The sequence below is a fragment of the Dipodomys spectabilis genome, unplaced genomic scaffold (genome assembly GCF_019054845.1).
Source record: "Dipodomys spectabilis isolate Male_0828 unplaced genomic scaffold, ASM1905484v1 ptg000178l, whole genome shotgun sequence".
Classification (NCBI taxonomy): Eukaryota; Metazoa; Chordata; class Mammalia; order Rodentia; family Heteromyidae; genus Dipodomys; species Dipodomys spectabilis.
In genome coordinates, this window is record NW_024870855.1 from 2291473 (window position 1) to 2316134 (window position 24662).

The 24662-nt window shown below is 39.5% G+C and overlaps 1 pseudogene; it reads left to right on the forward strand.

Annotated features, from left to right (window-relative positions):
• Positions 1 to 3086: 3086 nt before the first annotated feature.
• LOC122120748 overlaps positions 3087 to 24662 on the forward strand; it is an 81404-nt pseudogene continuing 59828 nt past the window's right edge.

Consider the following 24662-nt stretch of genomic DNA (forward strand, 5'->3'; position numbering starts at 1 on the left):
TTTTAAACAAGGAAAAGATCACTTCTTAAGATCTAAATGGTCTGTAGAGCTTTCTCTCAGGCATGAAATTTAAAGCACTGGGTTGGATCTTTGCCGAGAGTGGCAAGCTTCATTGTAAACCGTCAGCATCATATACCCTAGCTTGAGAGCGGTGGGCAAGACAAGTGTCTGCTACTCCATGATCCTGGCCTAGGCATACATTCTGTTGGCTGCCCCTTCTGCCTGTCCCAGCTTGTTGCTTGATTTCTTCCCGTTCTTCACTTGGTTCTTGTGATCTGAGTTTAATAAAATGCTTGCAATGGCTGCAGAAAGAGAAAAAAGTAAAGGTTGATAAGAGGAAAATGTAGTCCATGTAGTGCTGGTGCTGGAGGAACTATGGTACTGGAGGAACTATGCATCTTAATCCATCTCTTCTGGTGGTAGGATTACTTCAGTTTATATTGTTCTGGGAATGGGGCAGTATTTGAATACTCTAATGAGGAAGCAAGAGACAGGGAATAGAAAGAAATGCCTGGCTTTCTGGCATCTGGGTGTGTTAGGTACAATTTTCACTGCTTAGATCTTGCATAGTTTTTCCTTTCTCAAGCTTAGCTCGCCTGACTTGTCTTATTTTTCCTTTCTTTGCCAGGCTTGCTTGCTTGCTTGCTTGCTTGCTTCCTTCCTTCCTTCCTTCCTTCCTTTCCCAATCCTGGGGCTTGAACTCTAGGTCTGGTCATTGTCCCTGAGCTCCTTTTTGCTCAAAGCTAGCTCTATCACTTGAGCCCCAGCAGTATTTCCAACTTTTTCTGTGATTAACTGGTTCTTCCTGCCCAAGTTGGCTTTGAACCACGATCCTCAGATCTCAGTCTCCTGAATAGCTAGGATTACAGGTGTGAGCCACAACACCTGGCCCAGGTTTTCTTTATACTATGTTCTCTGTATAAATTATACATTGTGAATCCTCAGGTGTCTGTCTCTAAAGTGCAATTGGATAAGCATTTTGGTCTAAAAAAAAGTGATATGAATTGTTTCTTTCTAGAAAAGATAGAAATTCCTTAAGAAAATAGGGCCAGGAGTTGTATTATAGTCAGGAGAATGAAGAGTCTAACTTCCTAAGAAGGGGTACTGGATTGGGAAACTACCGACTTAACAATCTGTTTACATCAAAAGTATTCATGACATTTTCTAAGGTATCAATCCTATTTCAACTGCATTCTCTCTTCTCAAGATCATTTATAAATTCTTTCTGAGACCTAACTTAAAGGGTTTTAGGAAACATCTTTAAAAAGGGTTTGATTTGGAGCCAATTGGGTGTACATGTTCCTCTCCTTCCTTTGAAGAGAATCTTAGAATCCTGGGTCTGCAAAGAATCTCAAGAAGTTCTTTAAGTTTCCAATCTCTGGGATAAACCCGAATACTTTGATTTTCCTCATTATTATCATTACATTGTCTCAATAAAAGGGGCTAGCATGTTCTCAGAAATAGAATATTTCAATAATAAAATACATACATACGTATATATCTATACAAGTCATTTTCTTCTAGTATGTGATTTCTGTAACCTTTCTCAGAGACATTTCTTTCTATGTGCCTTAGTCCTCTCCTGTTTTCTTTAAATTTAGTTTTTCAAAATTATTAATTCTTACAAGTTTTCTGTTCTTATGTCCTAGAAATCCTTTTATCTTGAATAGTTCCTACCCTGGTGCAGGAGAGGGCTTGTTTTGAATGCTCCTCAACTATTTCCATGTTTAACTCTACTCCCCACAAAGAGCTTCACCTGTAAGTTGACCCAGACTCAGCACGTCAGGTTCCCTTCCACACATTTTGTTCCCAGGGCTCCTGTGGTGTCCTCCTGTCACCACCCACTTGAACACAGATGCCCCTGTTTTGGCCCATGTCTGCAAATTTTTATCACAGATTTGTTTTTCAGCTCTGGTCATTGTGAGTCCTTTTTTCTGAACTTCCTCCAGTCTATGCACTAAACTCTGCCCAGTGTTTTCCTGGCTGATGAACCTGGGAGATACTGCCTCTATCTTTCTGCTTCTGTCAGAGTACCACATACCTGGGCTGTATTTGGTGTTTGCTCATGACTCCTCTTTTTCTCCTGCCAGATAGTAAGGGTTCCTTTATATTTTATCCTCATAATTCACCTTTCATTTGTAGATATACTACCTTGTACTTACACCTCAAAAGCACCAGCTTATTTTGGTAGATCATTTCTTTTTTTTTCCTTGTCAGTCATGGGGCCTGAACTCTGGGCCTGGGTGCTGCCCTTCAGCTCTTCAGCCCAAGGCTAGTGCTCTACCACTTGAGCCACAGCGCCACTTCTGGCTTTTTCTCCTTATATGGTGCTGAGGAATGGAACCCAAGGCCTCATGCATACAAGGCAAGCATTCTACCACTGAGCCACCTTCCCAGCCCTTGGTAGATCGTTTCTAACTGACTTATTAAGATTCTATTATTCTTCAAAAAAGCTAGAAACTTTCACCTAGTTTAGAACCACAAGTTGAGATGCTTTCAATTTCATCAGAAAGTCATTGATTAAAATTTAAAAAAACCAAACAAACAAAGCCTCTACCACATTGGGCCCAGGAGTCTGACTGTTGTTTTATAATTCTTCTAAATAGTGTTAAACCATTTTATTTCTGTCAACTCATGGCTCTTTATTACTGTTTTTTAACTCTACAAACATAGTTGATATCATGCTTAATTATGGAAACAGGACTCAAGTGATGCAGTATAATAATGGGGAACTGTGCTTGGTTCTGTGGAAAGAAGAAAATCAACAATTGTTTAATATATGAATAGAATTTCATATTTTAGTAGCATGATAAGAGAAAATAAAAAGACTTGAGGATAAACATCTCCTTTATAATACCTATCTTTGATTTAAACTTAACAGCATCTTACTTAGCATATGAACATAACAAGATATACTTTGTGTTATTGTCATTACAGGTTCTAAAGGTAACCATGAAAACAGAAGAAGCTACATTTCTGATGTGATGCTTGAAAGTTAATGATTGCCTATCACGTTTTTGCGAACATTAAATATGACTTAGAAGCATTGAAGGTTTATGATGTCATCAGTTTCCACAGAAAGCAAACTCCAGTCGGCAGTGAGCCTGCAAGGAGTTGACCCAGAAACATGCATGATTGTGTTTACAAACCACTGGGCGCAGGTAATGTGTGAGCTCCACCTTCTCCACTGGCCTCAGAGCCCCACCAGCCTCTGTCACACACAGCCAGGGTTTTCTACCTGTGTGATGGATAACTCAGTTTTCAGAAACACAAGGAGGGAAACCCATTAGATGGAAACAAAAGCAACATTCTCTTCTTGCTTTCCTATCATAGATACCTAGTTAAAAAAGATCATTTCCCTCCCTGCCCCGCAAAAAAACAAAAAGGAAAAAAACAAACAGTTAGGAAACATGCTTGTTCCCCAGGTAATTTTAGAATAACAGCAATCATTCCTTGAAATCACTTTTACATCACCTTACAAAACTCTTCACCATAGTTATAAGCTCTCCCTTTGGTCCTTTTTCCCTCCTGATCCCATCCAGTCCTTAAACTACTAAATACACATTTGTTAAGGATTTACCAAGTATTGTGCTTTCTATCACTCGAATTCCACAGACCTACAGAGTAGTATTAACTTCCTCATTTTACAGACGAGGGAATGGAAAATTACAGAGGTTAAATAACTTGCTTGAGGTTCTATAACTAGTGAATTACCAAGTGAGCCCTTAGATTTCACTCCCTTGACTCTAAAGCCCTTGTATTTGACCTCAGCACTCTACCATTTTCAGGCTGGTGGCCGCTGTGTAATTTAAGGAAAAATGTCAGGCTATGCCTAAATATCTGTCTTCTTTACAAAGCTGATTTTAAAAAAAATTATTTATTTTGGCTTCTCTGACTCTTCTCTGATCTACTGGTGTAGATAATTAAGGGTTGAGTGTTCAGAAAATTGACTAGCCTTCTCCTTTCCTCAGGGAGTTTATCAGTAGTAAACAAAATCGGCATTCTTTACTATTTGTTCAACATTACACTCCCAGGTGAGCTGGCAAGTGGCTATTTATGTAACAGTCTTTTAGTGACTACATAGTTCATTCCTGTGTCCAGAAACAACACATGAGTTAAAGCATCAAACCTGTAAATCACAGCAATTTTGGGAGACATCGTTTAAATAAAAAAGGAACAAAATTAATTTGGCTTCTGGGTTGTTCACACTTTGTAGCTTCTTGTCGCCATCTAGGATAAAGCTTCCATGATTTTTTGTGCATTCCCCATTCTCTGAATTTTTGTTGTTCAAATTTTAATGGATTGTCTGTGGACATGGTGGTCATATCTGCAGTAGTAAAGGGAAGAAAGTATTTCAGCACCTTTTCCAGAGCAGTTACCTCTACTTGGTATTTTTTTACAGTATTCTAAAATTGATTCCAGAGTGGAGGGGTGAGCCCTACAGGAAACAGCTGGTAGTGCACTGGGTATAGGAAGATACAGGAAAGCCTGTATCTCTCTTTTTCATCTCTTTTTCTTCAAAAATTTTCGTATTTTGTGTTTACAATGTACATAGTATAATTATATATTAGTGCGTTGTGTTTATTCATTAATTAAGCTATTGATGCTTTTTTTTGGCCAGTCCTGGAGCTTGAACTTGGCCTGGGCACTGTCCTTGGGCCTCTGTGTGTTCAAGGCTAGCGTACCACCACATGTGCCGAAGCTCTACTTCTGGCTTTTTTCTGTTTATGTGGTAGTGAGGAATCGAACCCAGGACTTCATGCAAGCTAGGCAACCACTCTATCACTAAGACACATTCCCAGCCTCTGATGTTTATTTTTAACTGCTAGGAATGCACAATCAAGTTAGAAGTGTTTTTCAGACAGTCATCTCATTTGATAGATGGAATCTAGCTCTCTAATACATAGTCTTTGCTCCAGGGCTCCATCTTGTTTGTTGTTTGGATATATTCTTTTGTTGTTTGGATATATCACAATTATTTCTCTGGATATCTGTAATGTATGCCTTTGGTAATCCATGCCATTCTTAAAGGCATGTTATAGCCTCAGCTTCATGATTATAGTTCAGCAAGTGATCTGCCCTGTCAAATTCTGTCCCAGCTTGTTATACAGTGTGGCAGTGCTGTTAGAATGTCCTATCAGAAACATGTCATTGATCTCTCACACTGGTGAATGTTTTTTGTCTATGTTGATTCTGAGCCTTGAACTCAGGGCCCCAGCATTATCCCTGAGCTTTTTTGTCTTAAGGCTAGTGCTCTGGCACTTGAGCCACAGCTTTTGGTAGTTAACTGGAGATAAGAGTCTCATGAACTTTCCTGGTCAGGCTGGCTTCAAACCATGATTCTCAGATCTCATCCTCTAGCAGATAGGATTACAGGTGTGAGCCACTAGTGCCTGGCTTGAAAAAATAAGTTTTGGTCCCAGGTCATATTGTAACGATATCTCAGGATACACATATCTTGTGGGTTTGGAAGCATATTGCAGGTATTTAGCATTCTCCTTTTGTTACAAAAAAAAAGTAAGAACTTTGTCATGTATAGTCATTAAATACTTTCTTTTGCAAAGTGAGGACTCTTCTGGCTTAGTCATTTCTCTAACTTTGGTTGGTTGTTTTCTTTTTGAAAACTTTTGAGGCTTAACTTTTCCTTTTTTTTTTTGGTCAGTTGTGGGCCTGGGCACTGTCCTTGTGCTCTTCAGCTCAAGGCAAGAGCTCTATTGCTTGAGCCACAGTGCCACCTCAATTTTCTAATGGTTTATTGGAGGTAAGAGTCTCTCGGACTTTCCTGCCCAGGCTGACTTTAAACTGTGATCCTGAGATCTCAGCCTCCTGAGTAGCTAGGATTACAAGTGTGAGCCACCAGAGCCCAGTGAAAGAATGTATATGTATATGTGTGTGTGTGTGTGTGTGTGTGTTTATATATATATATACATGTTGGTAGTGGGACTTGAACTCTGGGCCTGGGCACTATCCCTCAGCTCATCAGCTCAGCTGAGCGCTCTACCCCTTGAGCCACAGCACCACTTCCAGTTTTCTGAGTGGTTTTATTGGAGATAAGAGTCTCACAGTCTTTCCTGCCTGGGCTGGCTTTGAACCGCCATCTTCAGATCTCAGCCTCCTGAGTATCTAGGATTACAGGCATGAGCCCCTGGCACCCTTAACTTTTCCTTTTAAACAAATCTTAAAAATACTCATAGTTTTAGTCTGCAGAGGCCCCCAGGGCTTTTTGGGTACCTTATGAATGAGAGTACTGGGTGAGAAACTCTCTTGGCTGGCAAATGGCTATTGTTCTTCAGGGGTTTATTTAGCTCATAGTACTAGTACAGCCCTGTCTGCATCCCAGGTGGGATTTAAGCTGGGAGCCTTGGCCTGGGCTTTTAAGAAATGTACAAGCTAAGGTGGATGTGTAAAAATCCTTATCACAGAGTGATTAATGGTGGCTTCTCCCTGGGAAGGAGCTGGTATGGATGGAAATGGTCTGGTGAGTGGGAAAAGTAATTGTTTTGTGTTTGGTAACTTAGCTGTGAAAAGGGAGGGAGAAAACTTTTTATGGTATAAATATTGGAAATGAATAGTTTTAGCCTTTTTGGGATTGTGGGGGGGAAAAGGTGGAGAAGACAAAAAAATCTCAGGATAAGATATTTGAGTTGGAAATGAGAGACCTTCAGCTGGTAGAAATGAATGTTGTGTATTCTTTGTTTTGGAGTTTCAGATGGCATTCTTTGTAATGAGTTGTTCCATTGGAGAGGAAGAGCAGTAGAGAAATGTGTTAAAATCTGACTCACACCTCTTGCCTGCTGGAATTGCAGTTGCTGCTTTCCTGAGAAAATCCTAGAAATCCCAGAAGGGATGTAAGATCAGAAATGTGGCAAAGACAAGACAAGATGGCAACATGTTATTTATTGAAGTGTCTATTAGCTGAGTAGAGCAATGCTTTTATGTGTGATAATGAGAGGAAATGAAGGTACCAAAGTCTGTAGGACTCAGAGTTCTCTGATAGGGCCCTTGAGTGAAAAATACAACACAACTGACCTGCATTTGTCTGATTCTGTTCTGCTGTTTATCAGTAACATCTGTTTCAGAGCGGTCATAGATGGAAGATAGCCTCTGGCCCAAATTGTGCCCTTCTAGTTATAGTATCTTGTCTCGAGCACCATGTCGCTGTCAGAGGAGTTGTCTAACTAGCTAGGATCATATTCAAAGCAGATTGTGACTCTGGAGCTTACCAGGAGATAGACATGGATAGTTCTAGAGGTACTTTGAATTTCCGAATTGTTCCCTGGTCCAGTGACCTGTGGCAGCCCCAGAATAGTTCTGGAGTAGGCATTCAGGAGTAACTGCATTCCTGGTAAGTGACTGAAGAATGTGGTTAGGAAATAGCACCTTCTGAATGGCCACCTTGTCACTTAAGTTGCGGTGAATCTACAACCAAGACCTTTCTAGGTTGTCCCTTTTTTTGGACCTTCCAGCGGCATCTGGCCACCCACAGGCCCTGTTGGCACACAGAGTTCTTTATGCCCTTTTTTCACTCCTACATCTCATTTAGTCATGAGAAATACAAAGCTGCTTAGAGTTTCTGGCCACCTACTCCCTGGTTTCATGCCTCTTTGCCTTAGCACTTGCTCTTGTTTCTGCCTGAGTATTCTGCTGCTTGGCTAAATGCTTTTCTTTCTCCAGAACTCTTTTGAACTTCATTTCCTCTGGAAGCCTTTTCTTGCTGACTTTTATTCGTCCACTCTGTGTTGCAACTTAACACTGAGTTTTCTTTCACTGTTAAACCAGTCACCTTTTATTGCAATTATGGGTACATTATCTTCTTTCCAACTTCACTGTGAGTGCCTCCAGATTAGCACCATTAGTAATTTATCTACATTTTCAGTGTTAAGAACTGACTGTGACATATTATAGATGTTTAATGAACTGTTGAATTGAAAGGCAGAAAATAAGAAATGCAACTGCAGACGATCTGAGAGACGGGCTGGGAAGGTGGCTCAGTTTTGAGAGATATAGGAAACAGCTTCAGTCTTATATACTATTTTGAAGACCTTGCACAGTTTGCTTCTAGGAAGTTCTTTGGATTTGGTTTGAATTCATTGATCAGAAATAGTGTATATATATGTATATGTATGTGTGTGTTTAATTTTTATAGTCAATTTCATGAACAGTTTATAATCTAGTATATTGTTTTTATCTCTTATATTTGTGACTTTGCATTTCCAAAATGGAAGAGTGTAAAATTAGAAAGGAGCATTGGCTTACCAAGCAATTAATAGATTGCTGTATGCACTAACCACTTGTTATTTTGTGATTTCATAGACCTTTCTGTATACTTCTTTCAAGCGCTGAATACTAATAGTGTCTGTCCTTAGATCTACAAGAACATAGGAATTAGGTTAAAAAAAATCAGAGGACTGGGCTTGGTGGTATATGCCTGTAATCTTAGCACTGAGACCTAAAGTCCTTGAGTTTGAGCTCAGCCTGGACTATATTGTCAGACTCTGTCTGTCTCAAGAAAAAAAAGAATACAGTAGTGATGATAGATGAGGAAAAAGTGGTGGATTTAGTCATCTTTTTCATTTCAGAGAGAATGAGGATGGGAAAATAAATGGAACCATCTAGATTGCTTAGGTCAAATGTCTTCTCACAATAGTGCAAAGTATAGTATGTTTTATTTACAGCATCTTGTATAGATTTCGACATAGCCTGAATCTGTTGAAGAGCACATGGTATCTAGATGTAGAGTTGTCACATGTATTTGAATCCTATTCACTTGCCATGTTCATCTTTGTTCTTTTGATACTTGCCTTGTGGTAGACTAACTGACAGGGGAAAAAAGCCTTGGAGAGATGAAAGTTGAGACATTGTTAGAGAACTTTGATTACTCTTCTGACTATCTTAGGAAGCTTTTATTTGTTAACATTTAAAAATTTGTACCTGTCACACCAACTCTACAGGTAACACCAAATTTGCTGGTTGAAAATAAAACAAAAGCTCTTCCTCCTAAGATGAAGGGCCTAAGGCATTGATGAGGGCTTCTGTTACACCACAAAGTAGTTGAGTCTATAGAAATGTCAGCAGTTCTACTACTGCAGACTCCTTGATAAGGTTGTTTTTTTGTTTTTTGTTTTTTGCTGTGGTTAAAGATAGTGTTCCTTGGAATGTTATTACTTAGGACACTCTTCTGTCTGTCTATAGCTCCTCCTTTTTCCTGTTTCATCTCAGAGTTAGACAAGTTTCTGATGCTCAGGACTAAAGCTGACTTTAAACCACTGGGACAAGTTCATAAGCTGTGTTGTCTTCTTGATAGGAAAAATAAATGACTTGGTGAGGTCCATTCCCCCTATGGAGACAGGTATGCAAGGAATGTTCCAAACTGAATTGAGCCCAGAAACATGGACTGGATGGAAACATACTTTTCTTGTAGTTATTTGGTACATTAAGTGGAATTCGGCCTAGGACAGCTAAATCCTAGGTACATTAAGTGGTATGTGCCCTAGGACAGCTAAATCCTGGGTACATAAGTAGAATTTGGCCAAGCACAGCTAAAATCACTCTTCTGTTTGATGGAAATGTTCCTTAGTAACTTGTTTTCCATAATTCTACTTTAACTTATCATTCCAAAGGATTTGGAGGTATGGGTTGTAGTCAGGTGACTTCCCTGAAATAACTAGGCTCTCACAAAATAGTATAACAGGTCACTTGATACCAGGTTGTATGTAAGACATAGAACAATAGTGAGATGGTATCAAAGTAAATCTAACAGAGAAACATAAGTGTTTATTATGACGGAAAGTCCTCTGCTAGCTACTCTGTGATTAATGTGAACCTTCTATTATTTCCTATTTAAGATTTGTAACTGTTTAAACTTCAGGCTCATTATCTCTGACAAGGGTCATTATTAGGAATAAAGATAAGGAGCATTATGAAAGAATGCTTAAGAAAGAAATCTGTTAATTATATTTATCCACATTAATCGTTATAATTGTAGGGAAAATGGCTCTGAAACTAGTTTAAATTTAGCTATTTTGATCTGATGGTAATTTTTACACCATTGTTCACATTGTTGATTTATGTATGCTTCTTTGTAGGATTGTGCTAATTTACATTTGGCTCTAAATGTGACCCATGATATGCACATGCATGTGCATGCATGCACACACATGCCTATATTTATTAAAGTGTATCGATGATCAAATACCCAGTCATGATCAGCATTAATGTTGTTGCAATTTCTGATCTCAATTAGTTTTCTTAATTATCATGTGTGTTATTATATACTGATGAGTTTTGATATTTTCAGCTTAACAAAGTGAACTTGTTTTGTAAAAAAATGTTTATAGTGCATATTTTGCTTGTTTTCACTTTCTCATCTACTAAATCCCTGCAGCCTTATTCATTTCTCCTGAAATAAATCCCTGAGAATGATATATATAGTGGAGAATCCAGGGTTGGAAAATCCGAGACAAGAATGAGAAATTAAGATTGGAGGAGCACAGGAAGGGCCAGGCCTGTAGGAGGCTCTGTGTACAGCATGGAATCTCAGCACCCATTGGATTATTAGTCAGAGATGGCAAATGGTGACCTGAGGCAGCAAGCAGAAATCAGGGAAACAGGGCTACTAGGGTTTGATGGGAGTTTGAGGGCAGTGAAGGAAAAGATAAGTTACATAAGGAGTCGATTTCCAGGAACTGCAAGAATTGTGACACCATTCAGGTGGAAGAATTTGGACATCCATGTAGAAGCACTTGAGCATTTTGGTGCAGGCTGGGTTCCAGCCAGGAAGTGTCTGAGCTATTCCCTGCCAAGTTAGGACCAGTGCCAGGATGAGGCCTTTAGAGCCCACTTGAAAATCAGGTCATGGGTGTGTGTGCCTAGAAGGAAAGGGGAGGTGGCCTGGGAGGGCTCTGATACCTGAGGAACAGGTTCAGGATATGTGGTTACTGTGGGTTCAATCAGCACCTTGTGGAGCACTGTGTGCTCCGTGACTCAAGCCCTTTGTTGTAACATACCCATCTTCTAGGCAGTAAAACCAGTGGCCAGGGCTTGGGATCAACAACCCTTCCCTGTGTGAGGGTTGTTAGAACTCTGTTCTCACTTTCTCTGCTATTTACTCAGAAATAGCACAGAGGAGGGACTACAAGGAGGAGTAAGATACTTCAGTTTAGAAGTGCTAAGCAGTTTGACGTCTGAGTAAAATTCTCAGTTCTCTTTGAAATTTCTCATAGCAGGGCTGGAAGAGTGCTAAGTAGTAAGGAAGGCTAGTTTATGAGAAAAGTGTGATTTATGGACACGTAAATGTTTTTTCTGTATATTACACATTAGGTATACAATAAATATTGCATATAGTACCAACATGTATATTTATAAACTGATTTTTCCTGGGAATTTCTGAGAATTAAGAGATTTTCAGTAATTCTTTTTAACTCAGTTTTTTGAGGTCCTCTTTTAGATACTACAAAACCATTTTGCTTGCTTTTATTTTAATTATGTTAGAAAATTAGAGCAACTAACAAGAAAAAAACTAATTAACCTTAAAAATACCATATTTTTCCAGATTCAATTTTTCCCTTGTTTTTTGGTGGTGGTACTGGGGTTTGAACTCGGTCTTCAGCTAGGCAGGTGCTTACCATTTCAGCCATCCTCTCAGACTTTCAGTTTTATTTCTAGTCATGCATCTGTTTCTGATATGTTGAACTTACCTCATGTAGAGGTTTGTAACAGCAATAGTTACTTTGTATGGTGAGATAATATTATTATTAATATTCTTGTCATTTGGGTAATAATTTTATTGTTAGAACCTATTGATATGAACCTTATTTTTGTACTGGTCCCTTGGGGCTTGAACTCAGGGTCTGGGTGCTGTTTGGATGCTTTCCTTCCTCAAGGATAGTGCTCTACCACTTGAGCCACAGCTCTACTTCTGGCTTTTTTGGTGATTAATTGGAGATAAGAATCCAATGGACTTTCCTGCTTGGGCTGGCTTTGAACTGCAATCCTTAGGTCTTAGTCTCCTGAGTAGCTAGGATTATAGTTGTGAGCCACCAGCACCTAAGATCAGATTACAAGTCAAAGGGGAGGAACAATTTCATAACTTATGTTATATATTATCAGATTGTTTTCCAGAAAAACTGAGGTAATTTGCCATACCTTTTTCAATATATAAGGTACAATCCTTGTTTTAGACTGTTTGGACAGCCTGAGTACAGAAGAAGTACATACATTTTTACTTGAAGGTCTAGCTATAAAGGTAGCTCTCACAAGTAAACTGGACATGTGGAATTTGAAATTATAGAATGGATTAAGTGTATTATGTATTTGTCCTTCAGAATGTGGAGCCTTGGAGGTAGGGACATTGAGAGCTGGAGAGTGCAGTGTTAAAGTGGGAGACCCCTGTGGAGCAAGTAAGGTACTGCAGTTCTGCTCTGAGATGCTGGGAAGGTCTTGAACCAAAGGGAAAGGCTCAGCCAGGTCCCAGGGTCTCTGCTGCCAGTGAGGCTTCCAGGTGTGCAAAAAGTTCTGCAGGGTTGAGCAAAGATATGGGAAAGTGGGCAGACTCTGGAGGCAGGAATCTGGCAAAGAAGTGGATGTCTAGTGGCTGCTCTGGGGACCCCAGTCTCTGGGCCATATTCTTCTTGTATACCTGGACATTGAAAGCCTTCATCATGAAAAATGCCAACTCCAGGATGTGGAGTGAACTTTTCTTTTCTTTTCTTTTTTGTGGGTCCGGTTGTGGGTCCTGAACTCTGGGCCTGGGAGCGTCCCTCAGCTCTTCAGCTCAAGGCTAGCACTCTACCACTTGAGCCACAGTGCCACTTCCGGCTTTTTTTCTTTTTGCTTATGTGGTGCTGAGGAATCGAACCCAGGGCCTCATGCTTGTGCAAGGCAAGCGCTCTACCACTGAGCCACCTTCCCAGCCCATGGAGTGAGCTTTTCATTTGCAACATAACTTGTTCATTTTCTAGTAGAAATTGATAGAAATGATAGATTCTGCGGAAATCCATTTATTCTTTCATGATGTTCTTGTCTGGTTCATAGAGATTTTCTCCCCTTACTTCTGACAGGGTAAAGACCTTAGGCTTTGTACCAAGGAATAAATTTTCCACATTGCTCATGTATGCTGACATAGCATTGCATATTTGCCAGCTTCCTCAGTGTCTTGCAAATATTCTGTTACCTAAACATATTCTGTTACCTAAACACAGAACATCACAGAACTGGGTCAGGAGGGCTCTGCCAAAGATAAACATTGCACGCAATTCAGCAAAGCAAAACGGACGAAAGATAAAATCATAGATAAATTGTTAGCTTATTTATGAAGTATCAAGTATATGCCTTTTAAAGGGAACAAAATGAATGGACTTCTTTTTTAAATCTCATTATTAAATTAAGTAGAAATTGAGGTCTATAATTGTTTAAATTTCTAGGTCCCAAAATATAGAAATAACTAATCAGTGGCCAGAGAGAGGTAAGAAACATTCAAATGACTACCATGGTAAGAGAGAAATAGACCAGGGTTATGACATGACTTACTTAAGCATTAAAAAAACTTACCCTTAAATTACTTTGTAGCTGGATGCTGGTGGCTGTAATCCTAGCTACTTGGGGACTGAGATACGAGGATCATGGTTCAAAACCAGCCTGGGCAAGAAAGTCCCCATGAAGCTCTTTTCTCCAAGTAACTACCCAAAAACTGGAAGTAGAGCTGTGGCTCAAGGTGGTAGAATGCTATTCTTGAGCAAAAACAGCTCATGGACAGTGCCTAGGCCCTGAGTTCAAGCCCCAGTGCTGACAAATTTTTTTTTTTACTGAAGCTTGTTAAACATAATACTCCAGATAACCATTTTAAGTGTGTAATTCAGTTGCATTAACTATATTCATAGTCATCATTTTCAAAACTTTTTATCATTCCAAACTTTAAGGATTTATTTATTTATTGCAGGTAAATGTTTGCTGGGGATGAAATAATCTAAGCTTATTTGGTATTTTTAACCAAATATGTGTAGTTATGCCCATGCCTTTTGGGACATGTTGGCGAGTGCAGGAAACAGCCCACTATACATAAATTAAGAAGTGCATGTTGAAATAAATGACCTTTAGGTACACAGCTGCAGGTAGGAAGTTATTTATTTATCCTTTATCCAAAATTTATGAGGTTTTTTTATTTTTGCAAGTCATATCAAATGGTTTCCGGCAGGTGTTTTGCTGCTAGCTTCAAGCTAAAACCGTCTGCTAAAAATCTATGTTTTTGCTAAAATTAACAAGGTGCTTAGAGTCTGCCTGGGAACATTGCTGTGTGGAAATTATTGGGCTAATATCATCACATGCATTGCTCTCTTTACTCCTTGCAACAATTCAATGAAGAAACTAAAGTATCAGTGGCAGACTCCGGCTACAAACCAGATACTCAAATCCTGATCTCAGCACCACCGTGCTATGCGGCTGCCAGGGAAGTTCTTTGCACTTTGCCTCCTGTTATCCATGAGTTTATGTATTTTCTATGAGTGCTCTTGGGAGATGATATATTAAAAAAACAAAACAAAAACATTGGGTTAATACTATTGAGAATGAATAAAATGTTTTTCAAGTTTTGTGTGGTCTGAGTGAAAAAAAGGCCAAAATAGTGGAGGGGCATTTTATTTTTAATTAAGTCTTGAGTACATCTTTAAAATTTTTTATAATTTGCAAGTTAAAATGAAATTAGAGGGCTGGGAAGGTGGCTCAGGGGTAGAGCGCTTACCTTGCATGCTCGAGGCCCTGGGTTCGATTCCTCAGCACCACATAAGCAAAAAGAAAAAAGCTGGAAGTGGCGCTGTGGCTCAAGTGGTAGAGCGCTAGCCTTGAGCTGAAGAGCTGAGGGACAGCGCCCAGGCCCAGACTTCAGGCGACTGGACAAAAAAAAAAAATGAAATTAGAGAGGAAATGAGTGTCTGGACAAAGTGATATATGCTTGTAATCCCAGCTACGTAATAGGCATAGTATTATCTTGGTCCATGACCAGCCCTGGCAAAAATACTAGACTGGATCGGAAAATTACCTAAAAGCAAAAGTGCTGGAGGTGTATCTCAAATAGTAGAGTTCTTGCCAGGCAAGTACTAGACCTTCAGTTCAAATCCTGTTAAAAAATAAAAAGTAAATCTACTATGTTATCAAACTCTTGAACCTGAAAAAGTTATCTATAGACCTTTTGTTACTCTACTTTTCCCTAGTGGCCCAAAGCACTCTCTCCGTTCCTCAGGATAGCAATTGACCTTGCATTTATGGATGGAGGAGCCATCTTCTCCATCTTCTTTTCTTCTTCTTTTTCTCTTCTGTTACTAGGGCCTGACCTCAGAGCCTCCTGTTCTCACTCTGCTTTCTTGTTCACAGTTAGTGTTCTATCATTTGAGCCATCCTTTAGTCTAACATTTTGCTGGTTACGTTCAGATGGAGATTCTTGGGCGTTTCTGCTCAGGCTGACTTTTAATGGCAATCCTCCAGGTCCCAGCCTCCTGAGTAGCTAGAATCACAGGGATACACTGCTAATGTCTAGCTGCTGCCTGTTCTATCCAGCACCAAGTTTGCTTGTGCTTGGCACACAGTATTTGTCTTAGAGCTATTTGCCATCAGGGTGAGTGGTTCTGAACTCAGCGTATCACCTAGGAAGGGAGGATATACAGAGCTGTAAAGATTTGGGAGCTTAAGTACTGTGGTTCTCACCTGTAATTAGGAAATCAGTCTAAGACTCACCCTGGGACAGAATTCAGTGAAACTCCATCTAAACCATTAAAAAAAAACTGTGGTCATGGTGATGTGCATCCTAGCTATGAGCAAAGTGTAAGTAAATAGGATTTCAGTCGAGGCTGGCCCAGGCAGAAAGTGAGACCCTATAAGAAAAAATGAACAAGAGCATACAAGGCTTGGGGCAAGAGGAACATGGCTCAAGTGATAGTGAACCTGTCTAGAACATTTGAGGCTCTTGTTCCTAAGAATAGGAAATACTTTGTATTCGGCAGAGTATTTCCCCGCCATATTTGCCAAGCTGGGGACTCCCCCTCCTCAGCTGTCGTTCTTGCCTTGGGAGGGTCCTATTGTCTAGAAATGCTTCTTTCTGTTCCCATCCCAGCCATGCCCTTTCAAAATACTCACTTAAAAAAAGTGAATATTGGGTATGTGTTATTTTTAATTATTTTCACTGATGTAATTTGAAAATTAATGTTGCTGTAATTACATTGATATACTGAATAGTTATTCCCAGGTTTTTAGTCAGACAAATTAAGTCTGTCTTTATGAATTCATCTTCAAAGACTCACAGTGGTTAAGAAGGCAGGAGTATGTAGAATGAAAGCCTTTGTTCTGTGGTTAATTTAGCATGAGTTAGCAAATGTAATTGATTTAAAAATGTGGCATCGAGTAATCTCTTCAAGAAGAACTTCTGGGCTCTGTTTGCTTTTACCAGAGGTTTCTGATTTAGAACAGGTAACTCATTTGGGTCACATCTGAAGAATTAAAGAGATTTGAGTATGTTGACAAGGAGTTAAGTGCTTTATATATGGGGCATCTTCCTCTGGGACCACAGATGCAGTCATGTGGTCCACCTTTACTAAGAAGTAACACTCCCAGGCTATACTATTTTTAAACACCAGTACTGTATAAGATAGAATACTGCAATGGGGCCTCACTAACTACTTCCATTAGTGTGTCTGTTTAAGTTTGTAGCTTCTTGCTGTCCTTTACAGAACGAGGTAAGTAAATATTGATAGCCATCTATAAGAGAATTACAGCTGGTTGCCTTTCCTCTCTGGAACATGGAGAGTTGGTTCCTTTCCTGCTTTGCTGTATTACTTTGGGGCATTAGTGGAAGACTCCATTTTACATTCCTCACAGCAGAGCATCTTTCCTCTAGTGGTTTATCGTTAGCTTTCAAGTAATCACACTTAGGCTGTGGTCTCAGCCTGGCTAAGGAGGTTGCCTATGTGGGGGGATTAGAAGTTTCTGAAAGTACGGTGATGGGGCAGAGAAAGATTTTCTGGGATAAAAGGCTTCTGGAGGCTCTGAGTGTCTGATGGGATGAAGGGAAAGAAGAGAAAGTAAGAAACCATTTTCCTGGTTGGGGTATTAACATATGGTAAGTATGACCTCAGTTTATGAAGAGTTTCCAACCTTGATACTTAATGGAATTGGTTTTTTCCTTAATATTTATTATGTGCTATATAAATACTGCCTTTTCAAGTCCTTTCTAAAATCTCTTGGAATTATTAATATTATCTTTGCTTTCTAAAAAGAAAATCTTTTCACTTATCCAAAGGAAGAGTAGTAAACAAAAGATGCTAAATGCCCTCCATTCCTCTTAGCCGCCAAGGCTGAGAATCATATTCTACAGTTAACATATTGCTTTGCTTTTGAGCTGATTAAGGGCAGTTTAACTTAAGAGGGGAAATGACATGGGGTGGGGAGGGGGAACCAGAGGTCAGCTGTGCACAGTGAAGTTGAAAATGTGATGTTAAAGAAGCTATAATACATGGCCCATTGGCAGCCATTACACTGCAGGATTTTCTTTTTATTTTTCCGGTGCGGGTTCTGGAACTTGAACTCAGGATTTGGGCACTGTCCCTTAGCTTTTCTTTTTTTTTTTCCTTTTCAGAGATAGCACTCTACCACTTGAGCCACAGCTCTACTTCCAGATTTTTGGTGGTTAATTAGAGATAAGCGTCACAGACTTTCCTGCCTGGGCTGGCTTTGAACTGTGATCCTCTGATCTCAGCCTCCCGAGTAGCTAGGATTACAGGCATAAGCAACCCGTACCCAGTTTACGGTACTTTTATCTGTCAATCAAGATTGTTAGGAAATTAGACTTTGGCTTGAATCACTTTCCACTAAGTTTTGCTAAATAATCCTCAGGTTGTAGTGGTCAAATGAACATAAACTAATACTTAGGGACAGCAATGGTGGTACATGTCTGTAATTCAGCCCTGGGAAGGTTGAGGCAAGAGAACTAAGTTTGAGGCTAGTCAGGGGCACATAGAAAGAGCTTGTCTTCAAAAAACAAAAGTTGGGGGCTGGGAATGTGGCTTAGTGGTAGAGTGCTTGCCTAGCATGCATGAAGCCCTCTGGGTTCCACTCCTCAGTACCACCCAAACAGAAAGAGCCGGAAGTGGTGCTGTGGCTCAAGTGGTAGAGTTCTAGCCTTGAGCACAGAAAGGCTCAGGGACAATGCCCAGGCCCTGAGTTCAAGCTCCGGGACTGACAAAACAACAACAACAAAGGTTTGATATGTAACTCAGTACCCTAGTTTCTATCCTTGGCACTAAAAACAAAATGGTGGTGTAAGAGGGAGAGAAAGAGAAAAGACAAGAAGAAAATGGGGGAGTGGGAAAAAGAGGAGAGGGAAAGAAGGAAAGAGAAACATCCTCACTTTTCTAAGGCTTGAGGATATACACAGAGGATAAGAAAGCCTAAAAGTTAAGCTCAGCTCTGGCAGCTGTCAGTCAATAGATGATGGAGGGTTGCTCTCATTCACCCATGAAAAATGCCTCTGTGTGCCAGGCTTTTTACATTGCATTGGGCTGGTGAAGTGTGTGTTGTGGGACACCCTAGGAGGTGCCATGCATCAGGGACTAGGGAACACCAGGGAGTCTGAGCATGGAGCAGCTTGTTTCAGGGCAGGGGACTCTGAAGCCTGTGAGAAGCACTCTTCTCTGTGTAATTGATTTGTCCAGTGTTGAAACTCACCTGTTTCCCTTGCTGTACTTGGGCCACAGAGAGCCCTTGAAAGCGGTCAGATGATTGTGTGGTGTGCTGAGTGTTTGGGGAGTGTTTGTAGATTTCGAAAGAGTGGTCTAACAAGTATAAAGTATAAAGAAAACAGACTGCTGACTTGGGAATATCGTATCCACCTAGACTTATCTATTCACAACACAGCTGAGCACCAAGAACTTAAAAAAAGTAATTTAAGCCGCCAAAATAGATGCTGCCAAGCCTTTATTCACAGATGCATCTACTCAGGGCCTATCCACACTTATCTAGCAGATCTGGACATCTGGTTTCTAAACTGATCTGTGGGTTTTGAAAGCTGAAAATTAAAAGGGGAAGAGGAATGCAGTCTAAAAGGAATGGCACAGTAATGGTACAATAAAGTGTCAGCCAACACTTTTAACGGAGGAAGAAAGAAGATGGAAAGCCAGAAAGGAGGAGCTATAGTTACTGAAAACATTGCCATCTCCTTTAATTTAGAATCAGGTGCATTGAATTCCCGGCAGGGATTTCTAGGGTGTGAGGTTGGAATCTGAAAGGTTTAACTATTGCTTTGATGATCTTATATATTCCAGGGTGGGTGGAACACTTGATGACTCTGTTGATGATCCCTAGTCATCAAGATGAGATACTACATTTATGTCTAGCAGAACAAAAAAAAAATTCACAGACTAGCTCTTAAAATGTTCCCAATCAGAACATTTAAGGCTCACATTTTGATGCCATGAGCATCAGATCTTCATCTCTTTGAAACACTTGGCTGTTCAGAGTCTTAGTCACTCAGAGATTGATGTGTTACAACATGGGAACAGCATATAGGTAGAAAATATTAATTTGTATTGTAAAAAAAAATCACAGTCATTTTAATAAGCAGTAAATTCTAATACCATTTTTAAATGGCTCTCTATGTTTATTGCTCAGCTGTAAAATTTGACTTTGTGCTCTCCAGTAACACATCTGAACATCTGTACACATCGTGTCTGTACCTCTTCTTTGCAATTTATTATATTATTTCATTTGTTAAAGCTCATCTTCCTGAGTATAAAATATATCCTTATCTTCCTAGTTCCTAGTACATGGCAGGGATCCCAATAAATGTTTAGTGAATGACTAATAATTGAACAAGTTATACAAAGCTTTCTCATTAATCCATTACTACCATGCAGATACTTTTATACAATCCCCCTCTCCAGTTTTGATTAGGCACTAAAATCTTTATGGTATTTGAGCTACATTTGATGATTAGCATTGTTAGAACACTTGAATCACTTCCTTCCCCTTTGCTTTTTATGTCCTCACTAGTAAAATTAAAGGATAGAAGCAAAATGAGCCATTATGGCATAGGAGCAGGCTGTGAGCTTCTGATGAGTAATTTTTGTGGCAGGTATGCCCTGGATGGGGTCACTGTGACAAGGCTGGGGGCCCTGGGAACGGAAGCATGGCAACATGGAGAAGGGCTCACCTGTACTCACTCTCTTGTGGGTCTCAGGTGACTGTGGAGGAGGAAATGACCCCCACCGCATAACTGGACCTCTTCCTGTGCAGCATCTCAGAGCGCACACTGCTGGAGATCTTCCTGCGCTTCATCCTGCTGCACCAGCATGAGAACGTGCACATCCTGGACATGCTCACCAGCCGGATCAACACCCCCTTCCGAGTAAGGTAAGCTCCAGAGGAAGTGCCTTGCAACTCAGCATCCATGGGTTTGTTTGGGAAACTGGATCATCTCTACTCTTCTTACTTTTCTTGTTTTTTCTCCTTTCTTTTTTCTTTCCGCAGCCATTAACCACTTTCTGTTTGGGTAGAGATGAAGTATGTCATTTTCATTTTTTGGAGTCTTGTCAGGGGGCTGGCAGGCACTGCCACCTTTGATAGGAAGGACATTTTTCCTCCCCTTGCTTATGTTGGCCCTCTCTTCTGTGCAACAAGCAGAACTCATTTCCAGAAGGGCAGAACTGTGTTAGGTGCAGGTAGAGAAAGAAAAACAGTATATCAGCTTCAGTTGTTGGCGGTTATATTTATGTCCAAGTGTTCTGAAGTGAAAGGCTTGGAAATTATGAGTTGATGTGCTGGTCACTTAGTTGGGAGTTCTGTTTTGAAAAATCCTCTTAACACCACTAGTGCCACTCTCATATCCACTCTCCCTACCAAAAGCAATCCCTATTGTAATAAAAAGTATTCTTTTAAAGGCAAGAGTAACAACATACCTTTGAATTTATTGTATATATACTGTAATATATTTAACCTAATAAGAGCATAAGGAGGGAGAACAGGAGAATAGTAGAAACAGTTCCATGTTTCACTGGAAATAATTTAGCATAAACCTAAAGTAGAATCTGATAAGTTAAATATTGGGAGCAACTGCTAAAGAAATTACTGAAGCTCTGCAGCCTTATGCAATCCCATTTGTCCAACCTTTCTTTGATTTGTTGTGTTTTCGGGTCTCTATTCAGAAAATTTTGGCCTGAGCCAAGGAGACCTAGGGTTTCTCCTATTCCATCCTGTAATGCATAAAACTTACCTGTGAGAACAAATCAAAGAAAGGTTGGACTAATGGGACTGCATGAAGTTGCAGAGCTTCTGCATGGCAAACGACATAGCTAGCAAGATCAATAGAAAGCCCACGGATTGGGAGAAGATCTTTACTAGCCATACAACGGACAAGGGTCTCATATCTAAAATATACTTGGAACTCAAAAAATTAAACCCCCCAACAACAAATCCTCAAAGAAACAACTGCCCAATAAATAAGTGGGCGAAAGACTTAAAGAGAAGCTTCTCTGAAGAAGAAAGAAGGATGGCCAATAGACACATGAAGAAATGTTCAACATCCCTAGCCATAAAAGAAATGCAAATCAAAACAACATTGAGATATCACCTCACTCCAGTTAGAACGGCAAAAATCAAGAACTCTAACAACAACAGATGCTGGAGGGGATGTGGACAGAAAGGAACCTTACTTCATTGTTGGTGGGAATGTAAACTTGTTCAACCACTTTGGAAAGCAGTATGGAGGTTCCTCAAAAGACTTCACATAGACCTCCCCTATGACCCAGCAATCCCACTTTTGGGCATTTACCCTAATGTTTACAAACAAGACCACACTAAAGCTACCAGCACAACTATGTTTATTGCAGTATTATTTACCATAGCTAAGATATGGAACCAACCCAGATGCCCCTCAGTAGATGAATGGATCAAGAAAATGTGGTATATATACACAATGGAATTCTATGCCTCCATCAGAAAGAATGACATTTCCCCATTTGTTAGGAAATGGAAAGGCTTGGAAAAAATTATATTAAGTGAAGTAAGCCAGGCCCAAAGAAACATAGGCCCCATGGTTTCCCTTATTTGCAATATCTAGTATAGGTATGAGTCAAGCGGAAAAGGTCAGATAATGTGATGTTAGGAAAACGAACCCTAAAATATGTATTTTAATGTTTTTTTCTTTCATGCATGTGTTTCTAACCCATTTATAAGATTATCTCTTTGTTGCTTTGCATATCCCTCCCCCACAGTGTAACCCCCGCTTTCACTATATTTGATGTCAGTATAACATGTGGAGGAGATGGGGACAAACAAGTCGTTTAAGGATTCAGGTGGACCTGTTGCAACAATGAGAAGTACAAAATGTCATGTCAAAACCAGCTTTACAATGTCGGTGTGGGGGGGAGAGGGGAGGCTGGGAAGGGAGGTGAAGGGTAAACAAAGGAGGAGGCTGCAATGCTTGGTAAGAAATGTATGCATTTTCCTGCCCATGTAATTGTAACCCCTCTGTACAGTATGTTCTCAAATAAAATAAAATTAAATTAAAAAAAAAGAAATTACTGAAGAAATAAAATCAGGAGCTAGATACATGGTGGTATGCGCCTATAGTCCTAGCACTTGGGAGACTGAAACAGTAGACTCAAAAGAATAGCAAGAATGGTACAGCACGACCCAGTCTCAACTGGAATGTAGCTTAGTGATAGGGTGCTTGCCTAGCATGCACGAAGCCCTGCGTTCAATTCCTCAGTACCACATAAAGAGGCTCAGTGGTAGAGTGCTAGCCTTGAGCAAAAGAAGCTCAAGGACAGTGCCCAGGACTGACCAAAGAAAAACAAACAAACAAAACCCAGTCTCGAAAGAAAAAGAGGCAGGATAGGAGTGATAATTACTTGATACTCTGTCTAACCAGAGCAGTGATGTCCATTCTTCTCAAGTGTCTATGGAGCATTCTCCAAGAGAGACAGGGGATACAACAGACAGAATGAACTTGAAAGGATCAAGATCACACAATGTATGTTCTCTGGTTATAGTGGATTTAAGGGTAGAAATGAAAAGCTATTGATAGGAATTTGGGAAATCCACAAATAGAAATTAAATAACACATTCCTAAGTAATTAGTAGGTCAAAGAAGAAATCATCAGGAAAATGTGAATCTACTTTGATATACTACAACACTAATGAGCCTTTGAGGATATTGTACGAGGTAAAGAAAGCCTGTCACACAAGCATGAGCTGCTAGAACCCACTCATCAGAGTAGTTCATCTAAAGTAGTTAAGCTTGTAGAAGCAGAGTGGAATGGTTGTTTCCAGGGGCCGGCTGGTAAAGATAATGAGGAGTGGGTATTCAGTTAGTTTTGCTATAACTGTGTTACAGATCTGTTGCATGACAATGTGAATATATTTAGCCCTATTAAATGTGCTCTTAAAACTCATTGAGAAATTAAATTTCATAGTATGTTTATCACAATTTTTGAAACAGAATAATTATAATTACTGCTTCACAGAACCTTCCAAATACAGAATAGGAAGGAACACAGTCTAGTTCAGTTTATGAGCTCAGGGTGAGTCTCAAACCAGACAAGGATATTAGAAGGAAGGAAAAAAATCACTGTGGACTAATATTTATTATGAATAAAGGCACACAAATTCTCACTAGTGAATAGAATTTAGAATATATGAAAACAATTATACTCTGATCAGATGAGAGTTAGCAAACTAGAATTACAAAGTTGGCTTAAAGTCTAAAAAATCAGCTAATATACTACATCATAGCAATAGGATAAAGGAAAAAATTATCTTTATCTGAGAAGTTATAGAGAATGATAAACATATCAACAAACAAAGAATAGAGGGAACTTCTTCAACTCAATATCTAATATCTCTGAAAAACTCAGAGCTAATGTTCAAAACTATTCCCCTAAAAAATGAAAAAGGTAAGAATATCTGTACTCAACAGTTATATTCAATATGGTACTTGAATTTCTAGTCAGGAAAATTAAGTAAGAAAATAAAATCATTCAGATAGGAAGAAAAACAATCTGCATTTGTGTATGACGAGATCTGCAATACAAAAAACTAAGGCGGAGTACATTAAAAATTATTAGAGCTCACAATGAGTTCAATAAGGTTGCAACATGTAAGATTAATGTAAAAAATCAATGAAATTTCTATACAATAGCAGTAAGTAATCCAAAAATTAAGTTAAGGAGATGATACTATTTCTAATAGCATTAAAAGAATAAAACATTTAGGAAGAAATGAAGTCCCAATATTGTTAATATAAGAACACTCTCCAAATTGATCTGGAGATTTAAAGCATTCCCTGTCTTTTCTGTCCTCTCTGCTGAAATTCATAAGCTGATTCCAAAATTCATATGGAAAAGTCAGAGGAGCTAGAATTCTTAAGTCATACTGCATACATATTTACTCCAGATGGGTCAAAGACCTGAATAATGTATGGGCAAAAACTATAAAACTCTTCAAATAACAACAACATAGGACTCAATCTTGTGGCCTGATGATAGTTTTCTAAGACACCAAAATCATGATCAGCAAAAGAAAAAGCAGGTGCATTGGACATCAATCAGAAAAATGATACATTTTGTTTTTCCATGAACACCATCAACAAATTGAAAAGGTTACCCACAAAAGGATAGGAGAATTTT